Source organism: Elaeis guineensis, chromosome 13 (assembly GCF_000442705.2).
Source record: "Elaeis guineensis isolate ETL-2024a chromosome 13, EG11, whole genome shotgun sequence".
In the NCBI taxonomy this organism is placed as follows: domain Eukaryota; kingdom Viridiplantae; phylum Streptophyta; class Magnoliopsida; order Arecales; family Arecaceae; genus Elaeis; species Elaeis guineensis.
The window spans coordinates 37,213,642-37,237,638 of record NC_026005.2 but is presented as its reverse complement, the minus strand read 5'-3'; the positions used below and the strand labels follow the sequence as shown (position 1 = coordinate 37,237,638).

The 23,997-nt window shown below is 36.0% G+C and overlaps 1 non-coding gene across 1 annotated transcript; it reads left to right on the top strand.

The window, feature by feature from the left end:
- Positions 1-593: 593 nt before the first annotated feature.
- LOC140853514 (small nucleolar RNA R71) lies at positions 594-700 on the top strand. The gene has a single exon (XR_012136584.1). It is a non-coding gene; the product is annotated as a small nucleolar RNA R71 (small nucleolar RNA).
- The last annotated feature ends 23,297 nt before the right edge of the window (positions 701-23,997 follow it).

Below are 23,997 nucleotides of genomic sequence, written 5' to 3'. Positions count from 1 at the left end.
GGCTTTTCTCTAAAGAGGTAATTTTCTTGTCATTATCATGGAAGCCTGGCGGGTTGTTCATTACTGGGTTGGGCCTTAGATTTTGCTGATTGAAATTTGGATTACCTACATTAGGATTCTGGGACCATGAGAAATTCGGGTGATTCCTCCAACCTGGGTTATATGTGGGTGCATAAGGATTGTTCAATGGTCCTTGATAGGTGGCATTCACCTGTGCACACTCATTCGAGTAGAAACATTCTTCTAAGACATGGTCTGGTGCATTGCACCCTTTACACATGGGTGCAGATATTTGATTTACATTGGCTGGTTTCTGTAATTCTAAGGCTTCCAATCTACGTGTTAAGGTTGCAATCTTGGCCTCTGATGCTAGGGTTGGTTGAATTTGATGCATTCCTCCTCTTGAAGGTGTAGCTTTATCAGGTTTCCTAGTTGTTTCCCACTGTAAATTTTTCTCGGCTAGGTCTTCTAAGAATTGTCAAGCTTCAGTAGTTTCTTTGTCCATAAATTGGCCTTGGCACATGGACTCTAGCATGGTTCTTGAGTTTGAATCTAACCCCTCATAGATGATCTGGCATAGTCTCCAAGTTTCTATTCCATGGTGTGGGCATTGGGTTAAAAGATTCTTGAAACGATCAAAGTACTTCCAAAATGATTCACCAGCTAGTTGGTAAAATTGATTTATTTCATTCCTAATCCTAGCTATTTTATGATGGGGAAAATACTTTTTTAAAAATGTTCTCACAAAGCCCTCCCAGGTAGTGACAGAATAGTTTGGCAGACTATAAAGCCACTTCTTAGCATTGTCCTTAAGGGCAAAGTTGATTAATCTAAGTTTGACCTCATCCTCTGTTAATTGCAGTTTCATGGTTGCACATACCTCCTCAAATTCTCTAATAAATATATAAGCATCCTCTAATCCTGTGAATTTTGGAAGCATATTTATGATTTGAGGTTTGATTTCAAAATTGTTAGCTGTGGGTTGTGGCAACCTGATACAAGATGGTTGGATGGAGCCAACTGGATAACACAAATCCTTAAGGGTCATGGGTTGGATTGGTTCAGCCATTGGAACAACAGGAATTGACTCAATTCTAACTAGACGACCCGACACTCTTCTCCACACACGAGGTGTACGGTTCTCGATGTTTATATAATTTTTTTTTTTTTTTTTAATAAAATTTTTATGTATAAGGAAAAGAAAGAAAAAGTTCTAAAGAGAAGATCCTAAGGAGTCCTAAATCTAAAGAAAAGTAACCAAATTAATTTAAATTTTAATTTTTTTTTTTTTTCAAACAAGTGAATCAATAAATTAAACTCAATCTATCCTAGGGTTAACCTAAATCTAGACAGCTCCTAACTGTTCCAAGATGACCCTTCAAACCTTCCAAGTGGAGATTGATCAACTAGTTAGCCAGGTAAGTATAAGAGGTGGGAGGTTCACTCATCGTTGCCTTTCTAGACACCAAACGAGTTGGCCAGGCCAGCAATTGAACCAATTTAACAAACCACCCTCAGGGACTTGCCTAGACACCAACTAATCAAACAACTCAAACTTGGTAGAACTCTTAGGGTTCCTTGTCCTATTGAGCTCGAATTCCTTAAGGTTGACGTCTAATTGATTTTAAGATTAAAAGTCTAGGTAATGCAATATGATGGAGATGGTTTTTGGGCTAAGGAAGGGTAATGAAATCCCCACCTTATCTTGTTAATGGGTTGATGCCCTTAGATTAATTATGAAAATGCAAATACAAATAAATAAGATGACCAAGAATGTAAAAGATTTTAATTTAGAATTTTTTTTTTATTTTGATATTTTACTTCACGATTATGAAATGTCTTTTGTTTTGTTTTATATATATATATTTTTTTTGTGATTAAGTAAATTCAAATGATTAGGTCTAAAAGCAAAAGTAATTAACTAAAAATAATAAAAGAGAAATTAGAAGCGTACCTGAGTTTTCCAGCAATCACCAACTAAATATAGAAACCTAAAGAAAAAAAAAAAAGAGAGTTATAATGCACGAAGAACAAATATTTGAAAATAATTTAAAACGCCAGATCCCCGGCAACGGCGCCAAAAACTTGATGTTCAAATCTTAAAATTTGTAAATAAAACCGCAAGCGCACGGTGTGCAGAGTAGCACGACCAGCGAGTACGGGTCGATCCCACAGAGACTTGGTTTTAAAAATGATTTTCAAATCTATGCTCAAGTGAGCTTTAACAAAAATCGAAAGTCGAAAGTTGTTTGCTAAAGACAATAAGACTAAGGATCTAGGGTTTTTGAATCCACTAGATCTAGATTAGGGAATTCTACCTAAAATTTTTCTTATTGATCCTAACGACTACTCCTCTTGTCTTTCCCAAGCATAGATTATGAAGGGACTAAGGCCCAACGATAATCCATCAAGATTCTTTACAGGGGAGTAGTAACTAGGATCCCTTAGGGTTTTCTCCTCCTATGCACTGAATCAAGCATGAACTATGAAGGGACTCTGACCCAACTGTAGTTCATCAAAAATTCTTGGCAAAAGAGGAAGAAAAAGAAACCCTAAGAAAAAGAAAGAACTCTATGTAAAATCCCTACTCATGATCTAGCTTCATCGCAAACCCTAGAAGGGATGCTTAGCTAGACATGATCTAAATCTACTTGCAAAATTTAAATGCAGAAAAATAAACTACCCTAATTTCATAAATTAAACTATCCTAATTGCATAAATTTAAACTGCATAATTTAAACTAACCTAATTGCATAAAATTAAATTGCATAAATTAAACTATCCTAATTGCAAGAAAAATAAATTGCATAATGTAAAGAGATGAAATTGCATAAAAATAAGATTTTATATATAAAAAAAATTATTACAAAAACCTCAAAGCTCGAGGCTTGAAAAGAGAGCTAAAAACCCCACTATCTAGGGTTACAAGCTTGATCGGAAGGAAGAATACATAAAATAAGGGCCTTTGGGGGCTTTTTATAGGCATTTGGGGGTTATAAGGTTTTCAAAACTTTCGATGTGGGACTAAGAGGTTTTAGAGAGTTGTTAGGGGGGTTTATGGTGCGCCGATGGGTCCATGGTCCACGCGCCTGTTGCTGTGGACCAGGCGGCTAATCAGATCACCAAATCAGTTGATTTTTGATCAATTTTGATCTGATTTGACTCGGGTTTGACCCAATTGAGTCTTCTTTCTTCATTCTTCAATTCCTGGGTCAATTTAACTCCGTTTTGCATAAAATTTACGCCGTTGGAATCCTCTTTCCTTGTTCTTTCTATTGATGATCTCTTCTTCTGCAAAATATAATAACAAGTATCAATTTCTTAATAAAGTTAGATAATTTAGATATTAATTGATACTTTTTATGTCAATTTGTGACATAAATCAGCAATCTTTTTGGAAAAAGAGTTCCTTGGTGAAGGGACTGTTGCCTCTAAGGTCGAACTTGAGGAAGTTCGGCAGGTAGAAAAACCAACACAAGTAGCTGAACCTGAACCAAATTTGGTTAGATCAAATTCGGAGCCCATTGTTCCTGCACCCTTAAGGCGGTCTGGTAGAGTACCACATCAACCGGATAGATACTATGATTTCTTGGTCCGAGATGGTGATCCTGTCAAACTTGATGAAAATGATGAAGATCCGATCACCTACATGGATGCAATGCAGAGACCTGACTCTGAGAAATAGCTAGAGGCCATAAAATCTGAAATGGAGTCCATGAAGGTCAACGATGTGTGGACATTGGTTGACCCACCCGAAGGAGTAAAATCCATAGGGTGTAAGTGGGTCTTCAAGAGAAAGAGGGGCGCAGACGGAAAGGTGGAGACCTATAAAGCCCGTCTGGTTGCCAAGGGATATCGTCAACATTATGGTATAGACTATGACGAGACATTTTCTCCTATGACAATGCTCAAATCCATTCAGATTATGCTTGTGATAGCTGCCCATCTGGACTATGAAATCTGACAGATGGATGTGAAGACAGCTTTCCTAAACGGAGAGCTAGACGAAGAGGTGTATATGATACAACCTGAAGGGTTCACATCCACAGATGAGTCTAAGGTGTGCAGGCTACAGAGGTCTATATATGGACTTAAGCAGGCATCCCAGAGTTGAAACATACATTTTGATAGGACGATCAAGATGTATGGCTTCATTAAGAACGGAGAAGAGCCCTGCATTTATAAGTGGGCTAATGGTCCAGTAGTGGTATTTTTTGTATTGTATGCAGATGACATTCTCTTAATCGAGAATGATGTCCCTGCATTACAAGGAATAAAGATTTGGCTATCGTCATAGTTCTCCATGAAGGATCTGGGAGAAGCTTCCTACATCCTAGGGATGAGGATCTATGGGGATAGATCTAAAAGGTTGCTTGGCTTATCTCAGTCCACGTACATTGATACTATGCTGAAGAGGTTCAGCTTGGAGAATTCTAAGAAAGGCTATCTACTGATAGGCCATGGAATTTCTCTCTCGAAGAGGGATTGTCCGACAACACCTCAAGAGAGAGAGCGTATGGGTAGAATTCCATATGCTTCGACAGTGAGATCTATCATGTACGCCATGACATGTACACAACCAGATGTGGCATACTCACTAGGGATAGTGAGTAGATACCAATCTGATCTAGGAGAGAATCACTGGAAGGTTGTTAAAATCATCCTGAAGTATTTAAGAAATACTAAGGACCAGTTGCTTGTTTATGGTGAATTGGACTTGAGACTTATGGGGTTTAGAGACTCTAGTTTTTAGTCTAATCATGATGACAGCAAGAGTGTGTCGGAATTTATTTTTACCCTTAATGGTGGGGCTATCTGCTAGAAGAGTTCCAAGCAGCACACAGTGGCTGATTCAGTTTGCGAGGTAGAGTATGTCGCTGCATCAGATGCTACCAAAGAAGCGGTGTGGCTGAGAAAATTCATCATCGAACTCGAAGTAGCACCCTCCCTTGTTGGTCCAGTTCTGCTCTACTGTGATAGCTCTGGAGCCATTGCTCAGACGAAGGAACTGAAGGCACACAAGCGGACGAAGCATATTCTGCACCGCTACCATCTCATTCGAGAAATCATGGATCGAGGTGACGTCGACCTTCAGAAGATCAATGAAAAGGAGAACCTGGCCAACCCATTCACTGAAGCCATTATGGTGAAGGAGTTCGACGACTTCAAGTCAAAGATGGGTATTAGATACTGCACTGATTGGCTTTAGGCCAAGTGGGAGATTGTTGGGAATAGTGTCCCAAAGCCAATCGTCAGTCTGTTGACGGTTGTGCTCTTTCTTGTATTAGTATATGAATTATAAATAAATAAAAGTTATTTTGATATTTTTTATCACAAATTATTTCATCTTCTAATGAACTCCTGTGTTGTGGTGAAGTCCTTAGGACTATTTAGACTTGACAAAGGAGGATTTGTCGTTTAGTCCTTAAACCTGTTTGCGACAAAATGATACATTGTTACCAAAGACGATAATGTTGATCAAGCATAGGTCGTTGTGTGCCATATGGATTGGTTATCCTCTTAACCAAGGAGTGTGGAGATATTGGTATGACATACAGGTGAGATGTAAGGGTACATCTGCACTGAATGTGACCGACTCTGAAGCTTTTTCTGCTGTCAAGATTTGCTCCGATGGGATATGGGTATAACTGTCCCTCCGACCTGAGATCGCCACGATAACTTGCAAGCAACTCACTGCACTTAGACACTAGACTACCTGAATTTCTAATTCAGTGATGGAAGGATGCTGGGTGTAGTCAAGTACTTGACTTGTCGGTGCGTGTGTGTCAAGATGGGATTGACCACTCCTGTTCAAGAGCTGTGTACAGTTGTGTTTCAATTTAGCAAAATCTTGGCCAGGGTAGTCCTAGTGAGGAGTCACAGGACTGTTTGAGTTGAGCACGATTTGGATGATCTAATCAGGGTTGACATTTTAACCGTGAGTCATCCTAAACACAGGGGTTAAAAGGGATGAATTATACAGTAACCATATTCACGTAGGTTTTGAATGTTACGATTGCGACTATTCAACCTATCTGAACGTCGGATACCATTGCTAGATGGTCACTTCGATTAGTACAGGAATTGGTTTCTGTGTTACTGGCTTAGGTTCGAACCTGCGGGGTCACACATATTAGAGGTTCCTATCTGATCTGATGGCTGATGAAGAGTCCTAATGCTCATGGACTTTGAGTCCTACGTGTCTGAAACTCTATGATCAAGAATCAGGATTCTCTAATCATGAGTTCCACATATTTTGGATATCGGGGTCAAGAGTCCCAATGGTTTGGGACTTTTTGATCAGGGTTTAATATCGATGGACTCTGATGCCCGATTGCCCATCGGATTTGGACTTAATATTTATGAAAGATTTAATTAGTGATTTGATCACTAATTAACTCAATTTGATTGAGTAATTATTTTTGGATCAAATCCAATTGAATTGGATTCAGTTGGGTTTGACCCGATTAGGTTAAGTGTTGACCTAATCGCCATGGTGGTTTGGTCCCTGATCTGATCAGGGGTTGGGCTTAGTCAATTTTTGATTTGATTAAGATTTTATTGAGCTTAATTAAGTCTAATTGTGTTGGATTTAATTTAGTCTAATTATGTCTAACCTATTTTAAATAAGGTTGGTTCAATTGGATTTCAAACCACCTTGACTAATCTCCCTGCGCCACCTCACTTCACATGTGCCCATTTGAATTAACGAGAAACGAGTTCTCATGAAAATTTTCCCATGCAGAAGCCATCTCATGCCCCTTCATTGTGCACCATTTTGAATGGATAAGGATGAGATTGGTTGGCCATTCAAATTCAAAAGATGTTTGAATTTGAATGGATAACAATCTCTGCGCCCACCCTTTATTTTGTGCGCCCCTTCTTCCACATGAGAAAAGGTTTCTCATGTAAAGTCTCCATGCACAAATATGCCCACGTCCCTCTCTTCTCATGCATAGAGTGGATAAGAATGAGTTGGTTGGCATTTGAATTCAAATTCGAATTGAATTCAAATGAGCAACCACTTATCTTTATCCTCTCACACAGTAAAAATGCTGAAAAGATGCATTTTACACTATTTTTAAAAGGAAGAGAAGATAAGGCATGCACAAATCTGATCCTAAAGAGAAGGGTGGCATGAGAAAGCTTTTCTGCATGAGAAAAGAAAAGAAAAGGAGAGAAAAGAAAGAAACAGAGTGGGCGCAAGTTTCTTCGGTGAGTATCCTAGGGTTCGGGAAGTGAGAAGGTGAGCTACGAGTGTCGTGAGCCCACCAAACTTTAGGAAGGGCTACATCAACCTCTCAAGTATATCTACTGATGATCCAGAGCATCCAAAGAGTCAGTAGATCAAGATCGAAGGAGTTCGATCAACATCAGCCGTCGAAAGGGTTCTGCCACGAACTAGCATTCGTGAGGAGCCGATTAGATCGGAAGCTTCATGTGGATGATCCGCAGAGGCTAGACATACTGTGTGGCTGTGTTACGATGATCAGACCCTCCTGATGGTGATCAGATTGTGACGATCGACTATCCACACAAAGGTAATGTGTTTTGAACATATAACAGTAAAATATTTACTGTAAAAGTTTGAATTTCAAATTTAAATGCATGCTATATATATATCATATTTAGATCCTTATGTAGAATTTATACATGTTAATTAATTAGATTAATTAATAATTTTCACTGTAAAATAGTAATTTTAAAAAAATTTTAAAATTATCATTTTATCCCTGCACTAAAAATTCACTTCACTAGCATATCAAATTAACCCATAAAATTTATATTAAATTCTAATTAAATCAAATCAAAGCCAAATCTCAAAGTGTGTGACCCATTGGGTTCTAAATTTAGCCAGCAGTGGACCAAGACTTTCAATGTAACTCTAATCCGATGAGGTTAGGTCACCTCAAGAGTCTCAATCAACTTGGACTCTTCTAAATTGACTTCAAAATTAAACTCTTTTAATTCTGACGAATCCATAAGTCAAGATTGACATTTAACAATATGTCATAACTACCCGAAAAATTTAAAATTTTGATAGAAAATTACCAAAATATCCTTCAGTGACAAGTTTTCGTGTAATTCAATCTTTCAGTCAAACAACATCCCAGATGAGCTATGGATATGAAAATATGTCAAACCCAATCATTTATCATTATGTATCTCGATCAGAAGGTGATGATTCAGTTGATGATACATTAGAAATTCTTTTCTAATTATCATCATGCTTTAGCCAAAGACTTCCGAATCAACGACCTATGAGATCACATAGGATGTTCGGCTCTCTTATTAGAAGTAACTGATCCCTTATCGATCACTCACAACCTCCATGCACTCTTCATCATATCCAGAACACCCCACACAAGGATCAGAGAATCAAATTAGGTAGTGAACCAAAACATGGATTCAAGTACACAAGGTACCATGGTGACCTCAAGTCTAAGGATCACATACACAACTCCCACTAGAGAAACGTCAGTTGACATATAAATAAGACTCCATCTGATATTCTCTCGCAGGTTAATTCAGTGAACTCATTCTCTAATGAGCACCCATATCTTTGTATTAGTATCACCACACAAGTGGTTGTGAGATCAACCATCCTCATTTATGAGTATACATAGGATATGCCAGTCTTATCGGTGTCATTGATCCATGACTCAATATACCAATGACTAAGAATGTTTTAGATTAGGGCTATCAAAGAATTAAGGTCTCACTGACGTGATCTCATCATGGTCCTAAAACCATTGTCCAAACTTATGAGGTTCATTATAATCTTAAAATAAATAAGATATGATTGGATGAAATAAAAATATCTTATTTTATTAATATAAATGTCAATTTACATGAGTTTAGAAGATAAATTATAATAAGCACCCTATCGCATCTTATATGCGATTGGCTTGTAGGGCATTACTCTTTCAATTTTCTCCTATGACTGGATGGCTATGGGGATGTATCCCATTAGATTATTATACTACTTAAATTTTAGATTAATTATTAAGATCTAATCTAAATAATTAAAATAAGATTAATATCAAATTATATGCAAAAAATTCATGCCATAAGAAATCTAGCTCTAATATTATTGTTGGAAAACAGGCAGTTCAAAGCATGCAATTTTTTAAAATTTTTACAATAGAAATAGCAAATCAAACAATTCAATCTCCTACACATATTTTAGATCAGATCTAAACTATCTTTTTAAGAATCTATGATATAAAAATAATATACATAAAAATTTGATTTAATAGAAAAGACTGCATCGATCGTATCAATGTCCTGAATCAGATCTAACTGTTAGATCTGATCAGATGAGTTCAGAACCCATTACCTGATCATGGGTCGATGATCACCACTACTGATAAATATGGTACAAGATTCTTTCTGATGTCGAGTAGCCACACAGTGCATCCAGCCTCTACAGGTAGTCCACTCGAAGCCTTGAATTGATTGTCCTTGTAGGGAGTGCTAGCTTGCATCGAAGGCTCTGGATGGCTGAAGATGACTCTTTTTTTTAGATCAAACGAACACCTCTCGATTAGAAGATGGAGCTTTTCAAGGAGGAGATGGTGTGGAAGAAAAAGAACAAAACTCTTTTACATTTTTCTCTTGCAAAGCTAGAACTAGAAAACCCTAGAAGCCCACCCTAGATCTCACGCCCAAGAGAAAGTTTTCTTCCTAGCCTCGATTTCTCAGACTGGGAAGACCCGCCCCCTCTTTGATTTTTCATTCCCTCTCTAAGGTTCTCTCATGCCAAAAACTCATCTGATGGGGGGTACAAAAAACATCCCTTCTTAAGGTGGCATCCAATTAAGATAAGGATAGAGTTTGATTGATTTGGTTTTGGTTTAAATAGGGTTTGATCTTATCACCAATTCAAATCATATTTGAATTTCATTTTGAACCAAACTCAATCCATATCTTAGGGACTCAGAAAGGAGGGTGACAACACTTAGATTGACACAAAAACTTCATGCAAAAAATCATTTTGGCATGATGAGAATGGTGGTCGACGGCAAGGAAGAGTCCCTCATGTTGGATGTATGCCCTAGAAGCCAATCTTGGCTGACATATTTCATATCTCTAAGAGATGATTTTGTACTTATTGAATAGTTATATTATCATTCACATCTATATGTCCATGAATCATCCAAGGGATTAACAAGATGATGACACATATTCTCAAAGAGTTGAGAATTTGAGGCATATGCCATTGATGGTTGATTCTTAAATTACTCTTAGTCATAAGATCATCATAGGAATGGTGATTGATCCGGATAGACCAGTGCTTGAATTACTTTCTTCAGACAGATGATCTCGAGTTTGCAGTGTAGAAATACTAGAGCGAGAGTGCAGGTGGTTGTTAGAGAACAACTAGCACTGAGCGTGACCAACATGAGAAGTCACATGGATGTCTGCTCACTCGTTAGTGATTTTCTCGATGCTGCAATTATATAATTGGTCCTTTGACCTGAGATGACACTACTGCTCACAGTAAAGTTACTGGAGTTTGACTGACACATGAACATAGGTCTCAAAGAGTCCTTGTAGTGGATGTTGGCAATAGTTAGTCCACTATAGGAGTGGGGTGTACATCAAGATGGGATCTATCGACCCTAACAGAAGGGAGTAGTCCTATGAGATTTAAAAGACTGAGTCTTTAAGTCTATGGTCATAGTAGTATGATTGATGGAAAAGAGTTTTCATAGAATCACATATAGACTTAAGTTGATTGGATCTATCATATGACCGATGTTGAGATTTGATGATTTATTCATGACCTGCCATCTAGTCGGGACTCACGATAGAGGGATTGAATTACACATTAACTACACTTAGAGGTTCACTTCAGTTCTACTGGATTGCCACTACATATTGCTAGGTATCACTAGTAGATTGTGAGAGCTCACTAGGATTGTTCTGGATCGACAATCCTTGTTGAGTTAGAGTGAAATTATTCCGACTCATTGAAAAAGAGTTTTAATGATACGATAATAGAGATCATTGTATGTCTCACTACCAGATAAAATTAAATCTATGAGGTCACACAACAAAGAAATTAGGTCTAGAATAAGTAATTGAGCTTATGAAGTGTCAATTGGGTTTAGAGAAACCCATTAGGTTCATGATAACCTTACTAGTACATGGTTGGACCCAATTTCTCTTTCCATTGGGATTACTTATTTGATAAGTTAATTCTAACTTAATTACCTACTAATAATCTACATGAATAAGATTCATGAGACTTCAATTATTGGATGTCTAAGGTTATGGATCACATAAATTAAGGGTACAATCCCTTATGAATCTCTTTGATAGTTATTATGGGGCGCCACCTTGATTTGATCAATTTGGCATGTCCATTGATTAGAGGGTCTTTTATTTTCATATGAGGCATCTCTTAGTTGTGTTTTGGGGTATCTAATTATGGATGTAAGGGCTCCAATTATTGGCACCTAATGGGCTTCCTAATGTAGGTTGGATAACTTAAGTTAATAAGAATCCTAATGCAAGTAGGACTTGTATGATGAGATTGAATAGGATTCAATCTTTATGCCTATTTAAAGGGACCTCCCAAAAGATCCCTAGAGCATCAAAATCAACAATGCCTCACACTCAAAGGCTCTCCCCATGCCCTCTCTTCCTCTCCCTTTCTCTCCTCTAGGTATTCTATACACCCCTTCCTTGGGCACGCATCCCAAGGAGTTTCATGCCCAAAGAAGTTTGAGTGCCTCTTCCTTGTTAGTTTCTAATATCTGATAGTAGCACATAGCAAAGAGAAACTTTAGAGAAGAGGAGAAGAAGAAAATCAAAGAGAAAGATCATGTGTTGATTGCGATCTAGGCTTCATTCAAATTCAGCAGGCTGAATTTTGGAAAACCAAAATTTAAATTAAAGAGGACTGTTCCAGGCTGATCCCGTGTGGATATTCATAGAGACCGGATACTTGTGTGGCTAAGAGAGAACCTCTTTTCTTTCAAATCTAATTTTGGAGAAAGAGATTGCGAAATAGATATATGATTTGATCACAGTCTAAATTTCAGCATATATCAATTTCAGTATATGAAATAGATCTATGTGATTTTATATTTTTATGCATATAAAATTTAGATTAAAAATATTTTAATCTTATTCTCCACTACAGTGTTTAGAAAATAAAAATTTTAAAACACATATGCATGCACCAAATCCTGAATTCCAACACTTCCAATCTTGGACTCTAGGTTTAAATTTGATTTCAAACTAATTTGAACTCAAACCAACCAAATTCTAATCCAAAGGAGATTAGAAGAAGGCATCACACACCTTCTGGGTGAGAGAAACTCCATGTAAAAACCACTTTCATGCATGAAGAAGTGAAGGGCGCAGTGAAAGGTGGTGCAAAGGGTTTTTTTGTTCTATTCGAATTCAAATTCGAATTCATTTCTAATTAGGTTTTTGACCCAACCAAATTAGGTTAGACCCAATTAGATTACCTAATCCAATTAGATAATAAATGATCTTGATTAATTTTTAATTTATTAAATTCTAATCAAATTAAAAATTAATCAAGCTCGAATCAAGAATTGAACACCCTTAATGATTAGGTCATCTTATAATCTAATCGGATCAAACCAAATTGAATCTAATTCAATTAGATTTAATTCAAACCTTAATGCTTAATCAAATTGAGTCAATTAGCAATCTAATCATCAATCAATCCTCCTACAATTCACCAACAATTAGCAAATTAATTTATTATAACTTTTACATAAGGTTAATTATCAATCGAATTGATGATTAAATCCTAAAATGATTCTCAATCATTGATCAGCCACATGATCAGTCAAAAATTTTTTTTGAGTGTAACTCTATAAGTTCAAACCTAAGCCAGTAGTATAAGAATAAACTTTCTATACCTATCAAAGTGACCATCTAGCAATGGTACACTATAATAGAACAGGATATTAGTGATGCAAAAAATTAGTCGCTAATACTAGATTTTCATCGATAATAGTTATTAGTGATGAAATTATTGTCGCTGATATTTCATCATAAATAATATCATCAGTGATAATTTTTTATGATAAAAAAACTTTTTATCGTTAATAATCAATATTATCGATCAAAAATTTTCATCATTAAAAAAAGTTTTTTTTAAAAAACTATTCATGATAAAAAAATTTTATCATAAAAAAATAATTTATAATAAATTATTACATCATTAATAAAAAATAATTTAAAAAATTATTTATGATGAAATACTTTTGTAGCTATTAATTTAATTAAAATTTTTTATAAAATTTAGATTTATAAAAAAAATATTAGCGATGTAAAAGTTTCATCGTAAATATGATAATTATCGATAAAAATTTTCATCACTACTAAATTAGAAATTATTTACGATGAAACTATTTTTATCACTAATAATTTAATGTAAAATTTTAATATTTTTAAATTTATTAAAAAAATTATTTACAACTAATTTTTTTCATCGCTAATAAGTTTTTTGACAACCAAAATTTTATTAAAAATAATTCTATCACTAAAAATATTTACACATATTTTTTTAATAAATTATGAATATATATTTTTAATTTATATTTATAATATTTTTTATTTATAATCTATAAAATAAAAATAAAAAATTTATATAATAAATTTATAATTAAATTTTATTATTTTATTATATTAAATTAAAATTATAAAAGATCTGAAATAAAAATAAAAAGCAACATAAATAGGCCGTCAAGTGTCGGTATCTGCAGAAGGAGAATAGGCTGGAGAAGGGGAGTGCTTAGAAGAGCTTGGACCGGCCAGCTACTACCTCATCCACTCCATCTGTACCATCTACTCCATCATCTGGGTCTGGAGTAGTTGGTACTCGTCGACGCATACAGTCAACTCATCAGCTCACTGCTCAACCTGCTATTGATCTTTAGTAGCCTGCCTCTACATCTTCGCCAGCTGAGCATCACAGGCAGTATGGATGTCAGCCCTAGACGAGCATGAAGATGAGGGAGCACTGATCCCATGCCCTAGAATCCTAACATAATAGAATCTCGTACCAAGCATCTGATCACAGATCTCATCATCCATGGGTGCAGTCAAGCCCTCAGGGGTAGGCTGGGATCTAATGCCTATCATATGATCCTGAAAATTAAAGTTATAGCTATTTTAATTTCATACTGAAAATCAAACTATGAATAAAAAAAATTGAAAAACTTACAAAAGGCTCTTGGCTCTTCGTCATCCACTCCTCTGACCGTCACTGATGGGTCTGCTAGTAGATATCAATCTTATCAGAAAAATTGCCACTCTCTGCATCTCTCTGCAATTTGAGAATAATTGATTAAAAAAAATTTAAATATTTAGAGAGTTAAAATATGCTAATTAGAAATTACTTACTATTTGCTCCATATGACGAACGAACGACCTCGAACCCCCATAATGTGACACAGTCTGTCTCCTCCGATTCGTGGTGTTCTGAGCACATCGTCTCTATACAGTTAGCAGTCAAATTAGTAGGTAACAAACTAAATTTAAAAATAAATGATTCAATCATTAAACTCTAAAAAAAAATAATTTAGATGTGTAACCTGATATGTCGGATCCTTGTAATGCCAGCATACGAGAGCCCAATCATCCATAGTAATGCTGTCATATGGTTGCTGCCGTGCTGCCTCCACCCCATGGTCCTGCATCACATAGTACCAGTGTTGATGAATGCGGTGATGATATTTCTTGAAATACAAACATAAATGAGCATCCACAGCTCGCCGCACGCGATCCTCCTCAAAATCAACAATATCAAATATGCCCTACCAATAACAAATATTAGAAGAATATCATACTAATTAAATATTCACAGTATAATTTATTTTATCTGTAACTGGGTGTAGAAAACCTTTCTTTATCTCATATAACGTGACACCAATCGAAAAATATCATGAGGATATAGCTGCGGCATATGATGCTCAGCTTGATCTGCCACGGTTCACACCATCCCCTAATGGGCCTAGTGTAGTCGGGTAGTATCTCAATATGAAGATGCTGTCTTGGATGCTCACATCTCCAACACTCTAGAGCAAGGTTCTTCGATGGACCTTATCCTCGCCTCACCATCGATGGAGATTGACCTGAAATAATAATAAATAAATCATTAGTATGATAACTTTTTAAATAAAAAAAATAAATTTTATTATATAAAAAGTATAATAATACTACTCAGACTAGCCTCACTCAGACCTGCCTCGTTGGGACCTACCAATGCAGGACCCTCTAGCGACTCTACTGGTAAGGTAGTGGAAATGGGTGAAGGTGCTTCAGCCTCAGGGGTAGGCTGTGAATACATACATCATCGTCTACCTCCTAGTGTCATACCTATAATTTTTGACATATAAATGAATATAATATTAAACAATAATAATAAAAAATAAATTATATTCTAATGAATAGAATTATATCACATACCATTATTGCCAGAGAAGATTCAACAAAGAATATAGATCTATTCATCAATACCCGTATCTTTTTCAATGTGTAGGTCCTCTTTCGAATCATAATAATCGACTAATGTATCATCTTCTATCTCATTGTCATTTATAAGCTGATCGTTGCCCTCAAACTCATTAAAATTAAATACAAAATCAACTTTAACTTCATTGGATGGTAGATCAGCCCTATTCAAAAGAGCTATTATAAGTTCTTCATCAACAAAAAAGTCAGCTAATATTTGTTTTTTCTCTTGAAAAGCTTTCTTTTCATGTAAATCTGAATTTTCATCTACCTCTAATCAGGTTGGTATGTCATATATACCTCTAGATGTTATTCTTTGTACAATGTGCTAATTACCTTGATACTTTGATCCTTTAAATATATTATTTGTTTTGCTTAAGTTGTCAATATATACGGCTCATTCTGGTATCATGTTCGTGCAAAGTTTATACTGATAAAGTGTAGATCGATATAAATATCAATTTTTTTATTATTAATATCCCACCATTCATATTGAAACAAGAATACAGAATTACTGAACCTATACTTCAGCTCTATGATATTTATCAGTATACTATAATATTCAATCTCTTCTCCTTCGTATTCTATTGTAGAATCTCACTATTCTAGGTCCGTTGTTACATCTCAAGCTCCCTTGTGTAAAATTTCATTCCTCCAATGATATAGGATGCGTAGTGGTTAACCCTTCGATCGAGACCATATGCTAAATCGTATAACTCATCGATCGCACCCTCTTCTTTATTGAAATACTTATATTTTATCTACACCATAACATAAAAAATTATATTGGTTCAAATAATTATTTTTATAATTATTAAAAATAATGTATTACTAGTGTAATTTATAAGGTCTCCAAATCATTTTGTAAATCTTCTGTTATGTCGATCATCAGCATCCGTATTATTCTCTTTAGATAGTATACTTTTGTGCTCACTGTAATAAATCATAATTTTTAATTTTACATCAACATAAAAAATTACTTAGAATATTAAATAGTATGCTAAGATAGTATTTACTCAATGAAATCTTCAATTTTTTTATAATTATTTAGAACGTAGAAGTGTGCCTTCGATAGCTCATTCACATCCATAAATTCATATCTCCTTCCACCAACAGATCGAACTGTTTGTTTAAATATGGACAATGTCGGTTCACTGTCATCCCATTCATGATCTGCGTTATGATCTGTATGATTGAATCTTATTTTGATATCATCGAGCAGAATGTGACACACTCCGTAGCTACGTATGCTTCTGCTATAGACCCTTCAGATCATATTTTATTGCACACATATTTTTTTAGGATACGTAAAAATCTATAAATAAATTTAAATTTAAATTTTAAAAATATATTTATATCTTATAACTAATATGACAAAGTGCATACAATTTCTTTACCTTTCAATACGATACATCCACCGATAATGTACCGATTCGACCAAAAGAGCTTTTTTTGAACGATAAATAGCCAGATGCACCATAACATCAAAAAATAATGGTGGAAAATTTTTTTTTAACTTACAAAGAATGAGCATGATATCCTTCTCAAACTTCTCAAGTAAGTTAATCTCTAATTTTCGACAACACAATTTTCGAAAGAACACTCCCAACTCAATCAATGTAGTTTGAATATCACTACCTAATAGCCATGCATGACCACAGGAAACAAGCGTTACATCATCACATGGGAGTCATGACTTTTTATATCAGAGATATTACCATCGTTGTTACCAACACATCGCGATATGTTTGAAGTGTAAGTATTAAGAAATTTTACGATTTTGAACCATCCATAGAAACTCTTCTTTCCTAACTAAACAGTGAATAACATGTTGGTGGCATAAAAAATCTATCATCTTGATGAACTACAAGCAACTCTGACTGAATTTCTTATTCCTGCAAATCAAGATAAGCTTTTATACTATCTTTTATTTTTTCTGAGATGTTTAATATTGTATCGATGATATTATCCCAAATATTCTTTTCAATGTGCATTACATCTAGATTATGATGAAGTAATAGCTGCTTCCAATACGGTAGTTCAAAAAAAAATACTTCGCTTTGTCCAATTCAGCTCATCTTTAGTACACTTCCACTTGCGAGTACCTGATATTTTTTCAAATTGGATATTTTCAATGACTTCAAGTTGTTCTAAAACTTATGCTCTGCTTAAGTCCTTAGGTGGTGAACGTTGGTCGAACTTACTATCAAAGTATTAGTTGTAATAGGTTTCTAAGAGTGATTACCAGGTAGAAACCGTCGATGACCCATGAAGCATATTTTCCATCCACGCTTTAAATGTAAAGAGGATGCATCCTTATTGCATATTGGATATGCCAGATATCCTTTGGTACTCCATCCAGATAAATTTTCATATGCAGAAAATCATTTATGATCCATAAAATCGAAGCATACAACTTAAAATTCCTTCGACTCAAAGAATCATATGTTTGTACTCTATTTTTTCATGTTAATCATAGATATACATCAATTTCATTACCTAATGCTTTCAGATCTGGAATCAACAATGATATAAAAATAAATGATTCTTTCATGCACTTTCAAGGTGACATATTATACACAACTAGCATTACAGGCCACATACTGTAGGAAGTACTCAAATTGTCAAAGAAATTAAATCCATCTATCACTAGACCAAGCCGGATATTACACGGGTCACTCGCAAAGTGTGAATGCTTTGCATTGAAGTCTTTCCACACTACGGAGTTAGTCGGGTGGCTAAGTATGTTCTCCTCCAAAATTCGTTGCACATGATGCCATCTTATTTCTTCAGCTGTCTTTATGGACATATACAAACTTTAAGTCTTGGAATCAATGAAAAATACCTCAAAACTTTTTGAGCTATTTTTTTTTCTTTCTTGTTATCGATTTTGTACCTAGGCTCACCACATTTCGGACATTCAATTGCCTATTCATTATCCTTATATAATAATATACAGTCATTTTTGCAAGCATGTATAAGAATATAGCCAAGTCTTAATTTTTGCATATATATTTTTGCTTCAGAATATGATTTCGAAAGTCTCTCTCCATCGAGAAGAACTACTTTAATCAATACCAAATTTTGATCAAATGACTTCTGACTCCATTGGTTCACGATTTTAATATGAAGCAAGTTTATCAAAAACTCTAACTTGGAGAACTTTGCATAATTTGGATAGAGTGGCTCTCGTGCATCTCTTACAAGCTTTGCAAACTATTCAGAAATCTCTTCCACCTCAAGCCGGATATTGTATTTATGATCAAAATTGCCTTCAGATGCACTAGTACTCATGGGTACATTTGAACAAATACACTGTTGTAAATCATCCAATAGTTCTCCTATACCACCATGTTTGACAGGTTCAGCAGCATCACTATTATCTTCAATATCGTCATCATCGCATAGAACTTCATTCGGATCACCCTCTCCATGCCATATCCAGTAAGTATACTTCTTATCCATACCATAATGTATCAGATGCTCCTCAACAAGTGTTATATGATGATATACCATATCGACACATCTCTTGCATGAATACTTTATCTAACTAGCACCGTCAGCCTTATGTCATGCAAACTCAATAAAATCTCGAACATCTTTTCGATATTCAAGCAAAAAAATATCTCTGACATTCATTCAACTTTTATTGATATCCATCTAACAATAAACACAAAAATCATTAACAAGTAAAAAATTTTTAGTGGTATTCATTTGAACCAGATCCTGACTTGAATTTTGGATCGAATCCCAACGCAGATTCCAGACTAAATCTCAATCTAGATCCAGACACAGATCATTTTATACAAAGTAGCACATATTAAAAAATACAGACTGAACAGTAACACAGAAAATCTCCTTTCACCAATTTAATGAAGTAAAAATACATGATCCTATCCATTTCAAATCATTACTAACAGGTGTGGTCCTATCCTCTTTCAGAAAAATAATAATCTTATTATTGTTATTAGTTGATATTTTATTTCATTATTATGAAAATTTTGACAGTATCTCTCCATGGTTCTCCAAGTATACTACGTAAATATGGTGCCTATGCACCCTATCCACCATATATCCAGAGAATAGTGGACAGATAATTGTTGGCTACCACATAATGAAACAAAATATCAACTATTAATAATAATAAGATTATTATTTTTTTCAAAAAAATTGAATACGAGATATCCAAGAGTCGATCTCGATCAAGATCGACTCTTGAACGAAAATCTATGGCCCAATGCAATTTAACTACCATCTCTGATATACATTCAGAGATGGATTTCTAATTTATCAAAAAAGAGTAACTCAGTATTAAAATTTTTTCATCAAAAATTTTAGTGGAATTTTCTCTAAAATAAAAATATATTTTATATTTAATTATAATAAGCAAAAGCATATAAAATAGCATACAAAATAATTAAACTATAATAAGCAAAAGTAATATGCATTGTGCTAATGGAATAATAAAAAATTTATAAATTTCAGTAGTAACACTAAAAAATTTATACAATAAATATAAAATAAACTATAAGTAGTTGAACATGCAAAATAATATTAAGCAAAATAATAACATGAAATCCAATCCCGCACTGAATATCCTCCGCTCCCTCTCCCTTATCTTCCAAATTCACCAAAAATAGCATCGTGGAGGTAGTCCCACAGATAGGGCTGGAAGTAGGTCAGGCTGTCAGGAGGCCCATCGGGTCGGTCCGAGATCCATCAGGTCGGGCTTCGAACTTGGTCTCAAACCATTCAGGCCAGGCTCTAGCCAAAAAAATAGGACCTGTTTGGCCATCGGGCTAAGCTCAGCCAAACATTTGGCCCAGCCCAGAGCTGACCTAATTGGGTTCGGGTCGACTAACCCCTCTCTCCCTCAACCTCGATCTAATCTATATTTTAACTTTTATATATATAATAAATAATTTTTTATTTTTTTAAAAAATATTTTTTACTTAAAAATATTTTTTTTCTAAATATTATTTTCCCTAAATATTTTTTTTCTGAACAATTATTTTTCTCCTAAATAAATTTTATCCTAAATATTTTTCTCTAAAAATTATTTTTTCCTTAAACATCATCCACCCACGGCCTGACCCACCCCCTGCGGCACTGGTGCTGTCACCCATCTCGTGCCGTCCGGACTCGACCCCTGTAACCCCCGCTCCCGTGGTGCCGGTGCCGGTACCGTCACCCACCCCGCACCGCCCAAACTCGACCCCCATGACTCCCGCTCTCGTAGTGCCGTCGTCGTCACCCACATCCTGCCGTCCGGACTCAGCTCCAACGACCCCCGCTCCCGCAATGTCGCTGCCGTCACCTACCCCCTGCCGCCCTGACCCATCCCCCGCAACCCACACTCCCACGGCACTGCCGCCCTCACCGACCCCCCCCTCCCGCGACCTCTGCTCCTATGGTACCACCACCCTCACCCACCCCCGCGACCCACCCCCCGTAGTGCCGCCGCCCTCTCCAACCCCCCACAACCCCTGCTACCACGGTGTCGCCGCCCTCACCCACCCACACCCCCTCTATAGGTCCCCCCCCATCTGTGCTCCTCTCTTCATTTTCTTCCCCTCTGGCAGTCAAAATTCCTTAAATATTAAAGAGAGGGAGAGGGAAGCACCCTTACCTCCGGCAGATAGCAATGCTAGTGGCGGAGAATCTGACGGAAGCGATGGTGGAAGCTGGCGATGGTGGAAGCCCACGATAGAAGCCTGCGACGGTGGATCCCCGAGATGGTGGAAGCCCACATCGGACGATGATGGAGATGCAGTCGCCAGTGGGAAGAGAAGGGGAAAGAGCTCGAAGAGGGAGAAGAAGAGGTTTTCGTGGGAAGGAAAGCGATGGGTTACGAGGCTCCACGGGAAGGGAAGTGACATCGACTTGATGTGTAATAAATAAAAAATTATTAACGATAAAAATTTTCATCGCTAATATGCTTATTCGCAATGAAAAAGTAATTTTCATCATCAATAAGGCCCGCCAAAATTTCTTCACTAAAAATTTTTTTTTCTAAAAAAAATTTATCCAAAAAAATCATGAAATAAATTATTGACGATGGAAATAAAAATATACATCGTTAATAAGGGTATTAGCAACAAAAATATGATTTTTATTGCTAATAAATATCACCCAAAAAAATATTTTTTTTCTAATAATTTTTCCTTCAAAAAAATAAAAAAAAAATATTTTTAAAATGGTTTTATCGATAAAATTTTTTTTCATTGCTAATAAAAAATTTTTTCCATAACAAATTTTTCCTTCATAAAAATTGATTAAAATAATAGTTTTAAAACATGATTATCGATGAAAAATAAATTTACATCACAAATAATTTTTTTTTAAAAAATTTAAAAAAATTAAAGACTATTTATGACAAAAATTTGGTCTACATTGCTAATAATTAAAAAAAATTAATAAATTTTTTCAATCTAAAAAATTATTTCCAATAATAATTTCATAAAAAAATTAATTTTGGATTTTCCTACCTAAAAAATTTTCCATCCAAAAAAGTTAACAAAAAAAATGACATTAAAAAAATATTCATGATGAAAAATAAAATTAATTTTTTTTAATCTAAAAAATTTTTTATTTAAAAAAAAATTCAAAATAATTTCATCAAAAAAATTAATTTTTTATTAATCAAAAAAATTTCATATAAATAGTTAATTTATGATTTTTTCTTCAAAAAAAAAATTTTTCTTCAAAAAAAATTATATAAAAAATTTAATTATGATGAAAAATTTAATTTACATTGCTAATAACTATTATAAGGATAGCTCTCGACTTTCGCAATGAAATGGACACTATGAGAGATCGATAGCTTTAAGGTCTTCGATCTCCAAGGAGATTATCTTCTTCTTGGAGTCTTCATTTCGAAAGTCAGAGTATGAGAATATCGCGATAATTTTGAGATCACGAGAGAAATCCATCAAGATTGAAATTTAAAGGATATGGTAGGAACAGAAAGTTAGAGGTCTAGAAGCTCGTATATTGCATGTGAGGATCGAGCTTGAGAAATTTAAGAGAAATTGTGTGAGCATCAAAGAGCAATTAACCAGAATCAAAGTAGACCTGCAGGTAGTGTAAGTTGTGTTATAAAGCACAAGCTCATATTTACACTTTGTATTGCTTGAAAGATGAGTGCCCGTATTGTTTGTCTTCTCATGATTGAAACTCCTATAAAGATACTGTTGGGTATAAAATACCCCCAGCCGAAGTTTGTAAAAGGCCGACCCTTCCAGGGCTTTTCCGGCTTTCGACTTTGTATGGCATCTTTTCAAACTCTCCCGACCGTCCGAGCATCCATAATACCATCCGGACTCCTCTAACAATGAGCTTCTCCATTCATCTATCGGGTTGCTCCAAACGCCCTCTGAACTTCGCTATCAGTCGATTTTCTACAGTGATCGACTATTATCCAAATTTCTTTCAGACTTCTTCTGGCCATGGACGACTCTACTTCGAACTTCTTCTGGACTTCGTCAATGTTTCAGCTTCTCCGATAATGGGATTTCTACAGTAACCAGACTCCATCCAAATTTTTATGGTGGTCGACTGCCTTTCGAATTTTAGCCAAACTTCTACTGCAGGCAGTCTACTCCGGATCTCTACTGTAAGCGAATTCCATCCGAACCTCTACTATAAACGAATTCCTTCCGAACTTCTATTGCAGACGAACTTCAGTCGAGCTTCTTCATAGCCGAATCCCAGTCGAGCTCCTATAGTGGACGGATCCCAGACGAGTTTCTACAACGGGACAGGCTCCACCAGCCAGGTCACTACTCCGAGCTTCTACAATAAGAAATCTCCATCCGAGCTTCCACGACAACCGATCTTCAATCGAGCTTCTACAATAAGCGGCCTCCTTTCAGCCTTCTACAAGAATCGGACTCCGTCTAAACTTTCATAGCGGATGGATTCTGGACGAACTTCTACAACAGACGGGCTCTAGCAGCTGGATTTCTACAACGGCCGACCGCCTCCGGTGTCTGTCATACCTCCCAGCCATCAACCTTCAATAGCGTCAGTCGAACTTCAACAACGCTATCTGGACTTCCACAGGATCCTCCAGACTCCTCCAGTGGACGAACCTCCCCAACGCCACCGAAGTCCACTGTCGACTGACCCTCTGCTGGATTTCTCATGAAATCAGACTTCCCCAACAGAAAGTTCCCATTCGAGCTTCTACAGCAGATGACTCCCACCTGCAGCATCAGTGCTCTAAGCACCCAACAACAGGAGACCCATCAGCAACCTCGAAAACATCCGAGCTTCTCCTGGATCGATGAGATAGAGAGCCATTCCGCTCCATCAGACATCCCAGCCGAGCTTCAGCTGACAGATCCGAACTCTCTGGCAAGTCATGACAATGGCCACTATCCTACTCCACTCTCTGTAACGAATTCTGCGTGGCTCCACCACTCTCTGGCAAGTCGTGACAATGGACACCACTCCACTCTCTGTAACAAACTCCACGTGGCCCTGAAC